The following is a 4794-nucleotide window of genomic DNA, read 5'->3' as shown; positions in this document are numbered from 1 at the left end:
ATGTGTGTTCACCAGAGAGACAGAGTGAAAGTGGGAAAATGAGAAAACATATCCCATGGAAAATTATCATGCCACAATCCATTCTTCTCTTTTTTTCCCCTCCTTTTGGGATTTTTAGACATGCATACGCATATGTGAACATATTTTTCATGCCGCCAGGTATGGGACTCAAACTGCAGAGCTGGCCATGTGGAATCCAGCTGCCTTAACTGCCACATGCCTTTTAATTCAGTTTTTTATTGCCCTTATAGTTCAATTATTTCTATATCTGTGTGCAGTGTGAAAGGGCGAAACACAGCCAGCTGTGTGGCCCAGCAGAAATACGATGCCCCCAAATGCTGAAGCCACAGGGCAGTCTCACGGGTCCTCATCCTGAGGTCTCCCTGTATACACTGGGTGTGGACATGGCCCCACTATCTCAGCTGTCTGAGGCTGGGAATGGAATGCAGTGCAAAGACCCAGTTGGGAATGTTTCTATCACTCTCCCCACTCTTTCTCTCTTTTGGAAGAAATATGTAAGTAAACTTTTATAAAAGGATGGAACAAAAGAAGTCAGTGTGTGTAAATTCTATTCCTACAGAATATGTCAGAATAAACCACGTAATGTATACTTTCTTCTCCAACCTGTTTATAAACGTAATTGACTACATGTAATTTGTTTTAGCTTCATAGACATCCATTGAATGCCGTAACATTGATTTTGGCTTTTGGTCTTGGTTTTCACTTTATTTTGTTTCAACAAGCAAGGTATTTCTTTGAGCTCCTGTATTACATCCCAAAGCACAACATCCGTTTTTGCTCCTCTCCTTTTATACTGAAGGTCCTGTATTCATACTGTCCTTCTTCAGCCAGTGACCTCAGAACTTATCCAGTCCAATGTTCTCTTTCCACAAATAAGAAAACAAATTATAATTTTGAGAGATAGAGATATTTGGCATATCTGTCCTTTGGTGTGGTCATGTTTTCAGCATCACTGTAAGTGGCCACATTTTTAGTAGAAAAAAGTGGTTAGAACTTTTAAAAAATGTGGCAATGGCAATGTATGTTGGAATGAAAAGGCCTGGAAGAAGATTTGTTTGGTGTCATATTCTCCTGAGCACAGACCTTTACTTGGCTCTTTGCAAACAGATCACTAGAGTCTTATATTTAAACCATTCACTCATCATCATGTTAGCCTGATGGTTTCCAGGCACCATCTCAGCTTGAACAGGGATGTAATTTTAGCTCCTCCCATTGCTTCAAGTTTCGTAATACAAGTTGGAAAGGGAAAGCAGCTCCTTTCTTATTCTTCTGCCCTTGGAAGGGTGCCACCCTTCCCTTCATTGGCTTGCTAAAGGCTCCTTGCTGTATTTTCACCCATTCTGGTAGCTTTCCATCTATTTATTATTCAGGACTGCCTCCTGTGTTCTTTGATCTCTGACACTTCTTTCTTGGGAAAAAAAAATAAAAAAAGTTCTACTGCTTAAATGCCACATAGTGTCTATTTGTAATTTAACACCTTCTTAAAATAATATTATTTGTACTTTTTCTAAATATAGTATATCTTTGCCTTAATGCAGAATTAAAAAAAAAAAAAAACTTCACTGGCAATAATTCTTTTCACATTTTCTATCACACATTGCTAGAATTTTGTCTTATTAACAAAATGAAAGTTAGATTTTCCTATTTATTAAATAATTTGTCTAAGAGGAAGCACTTTATTTATATAGATCTTAAATCATAAACTAAAGAAATTATTTTCAAGAACATTTGGCTAAAAGATCTATTTTCAGGAGCAATACATATCAGTTCATTATGCTTTATGCAAATCTTTATAAATTTTAAAAAATTTGCTATAGGGTGCTGTCCTTGCTGGAGACAGAGAGAGAGAAAGAGAGAGGGAGAGAAATTTCCCCTCAGGGGTCATAAAAACAGAGCAATCCCTTCTTGTCCTTTATCATCTTGGAGTTTTGAGCATTCACACACACGCGCACTCCTGCCTGAGACTAGAACTGCACAGTGGGCCATGGGGGATCCAATCTCCTCAACCACCATGCCACTGGCTGGCCCTGCATAATTCTACTATAATGATAATTTAGATAGAAGCAATTGTATGATTGTTTAGAAAACTTTATTTTCTTTCAAAGAATCGACTCTTCCAATTATATTTCATTTTTCATGAACTATAAACATCGTTTGTACAGAAAGGTAATTCATTGTTTAGTGTGAATTCATTGTGTCAGAAAATATAGTTCTACTAAATAACCTTATAATGTTTGTACAAGAAACAAGTTATGAGCCTTAATATGCAACAGAGTGTAAAAACCTAAGAAGTCTCAATTAATATGGAACCTGATAATTAGGTCCATCAGAATTCTACGTTTTCATGGGTAAATTTAGCAACACATAGTTTAAAAGAAACCCAATGTATGATTCTTGAGTCCCTCAAAATCAAGGGTAAGTTATTACATTTACTTTTTTTTTTTTTTTTTAGTTTTCCCTTTCTCATGAGTTAGGTACCACGTAGTTAGCTATGTATTTTTCTTACATACAAATAAATCCATTGAAGAGAATATGTGTTCCTTTATTTCTTTTTCTTTTAATTAATTAATTAATTATTTTTATTTCGTTTTTAGAGACTTTTGCTATAGGGCACATGTACTCCCCAAAGAGATAGTGACAGAAAGTGAGAAATAGCTCCCTATGGGCGATGGTCATGCAACAATCCCTCTATTCTCCCCTTAGGATTTTGAGCACACACATATGCACATGCCCAGCGTGAGTTTCAAGTTATCAGGTCAAGGACTCAAACTAGTCTGCATGTGAAAATCCAATGCCTTAACCATTGTGCCATCTGCTGGCCCCTATTTTTTTTATTTTAAAAGAAACATTGAATGTGTAATTAAATGACTGATAGTCATGGAGTTTTCTTGTCAGTTTCTGAAATTTTTAGGTTGTGACATTCTAGTTACGGGCTGATAACTGGATTAAATAGTATCTGGAATCAAACATTTATCCCAAAAGGTTATTTTAATATTTAATTAGCTGAGGTTATTTTAAATTGTGTCCATATAGTAAAGAAAGTGTTTATGATATAAACATTTTAATGTTAAAAAGTAATTATAGTATTACATACACACACAATTAACACAAGAGTACAGATGTATGAGCTTTCATCAATTCTCCAGTACAGATAGCTTCCAGGTTAAGAAATAGCATGTTACTAGTATCTTAGAAATCCACTCATTTTTATTCCAATCTCTATTCTCTTCATCTCAAGGTTTACCCACCACCTTGACTCCTAATGATACAGAATAGTTTTACCTATTCTTGTAAATATATTGCATAGATACGGGATTATGTGATATGTACCTTTTCCTGAAAGATCTAGATCTTTCTCTAAAAAATGTGTGTGTGTGTGTGTGTGTGTGTGTGTGTGTGTGTATGTGAGAGAGAGAGAGAGAGAAAGAGCTTTATTTGTGTTGTTACTACATGTAATTGCAGATTGTTCATTCTCATTCCATCTGTTATTACATTGTGTGCACACAACACATTTTGTTGATCGACTTCTGTGGATTGACTTTGGGGTAGGTTTTACAATTGGGCTACTGTACTCATAGTGTTGCTATGAACATTCTCCTACATGTCTCTTCTTGAACTTGTGAATTCATTTTCTGTGAGGTCATACTTAGGAATTACATACTATGCGTATGCTCAGCTTGGAGATATATTGACATACATTTCCAGTATGTTGTAGCAATTTGCATTCTCACCAGCAGTGTCTGAGAGCTTCAGCTGCACCATGTCTTCACCACCACTTGGTATTATCCATCTTTTAAATCTGTACATTCTGTCAGTTTGTGGTGGTATGTCACTTTTTATTTGCATTTCTATATGATTAATAATGTTCAGAAAATTTTCCTGTGTGCATTGCTACTTTTATAATGTTTGGTGACATGTCTTTTAGTCCTTTGACTATTTTTCTGTTTGGTTGCTCATTTCTTTCTAATGTAGAGGAGGTCTTTCTAAAATATTCTGAATACGAATCTGTGTTAGATAAATATATTACAAGTAATTTAATAATTTCTTCAATACTTTTTACTCTCATGATTGCATCTTTAAGAGTTCTCAGTTTCCCTATAACCCATGTATCACTTTTATCTTTTCATGGTTAGAAAAAAAATATATATATAACTACAAACAATTTCTCCTACAATACAATAATCTAATTTATCACTTTTTGCTGAAACTTTTAAGTTCTTTTAAAGAAATGTTTACCTTCTTCAAGGTTCATATGTTATGTGTTTTCTTTGAAAGAGCTATTGCTTTATTTTTCATGTACTATATTGGGCACTTACGCAGGCCCAGGATCTTTGTGGGCTGGAGGGCTGGAGGAAGAAGATCACTGGCAAGAACAGTCCCTGTGGAGGGTCCTTCTCTCCCCTTCTCTCTTGTGGCACATATCCTATCATTAAAAAAGTAATCATTTCACTCTATGTTTAATCTGTGACAAAATGGTTTAGTTATGACGTTTATCTGTTGCATGACAACATTTTTTTCAGTTTGCTTTCTTCAACTGTAGGTAAGTGTGGATACTCTTTCTCATATATGTTTTTTTTTTTTTTTTGAGAGAGAGATTTTCACTGTAGGGCGCGTGCGTTCGCCAGACAGACAGAGAGAGACATAGAGACAGAAAGCGAGAAATCACCCCCCAGGGGGGATGGTCACGCCGCAATCCCTTCTCCTCCATTCTCCTCTCGGGATCTTGGGCACGCACGCACACGCGCCCGGCGTGAGTTTTAAGCCACCGGGTCC

This window comes from Tupaia chinensis, unplaced genomic scaffold (genome assembly GCF_000334495.1).
Source record: "Tupaia chinensis unplaced genomic scaffold, TupChi_1.0 Scaffold145870_1, whole genome shotgun sequence".
Lineage (NCBI taxonomy): Eukaryota > Metazoa > Chordata > Mammalia > Scandentia > Tupaiidae > Tupaia > Tupaia belangeri.
Note: the sequence above shows the minus strand (reverse complement) of the source record.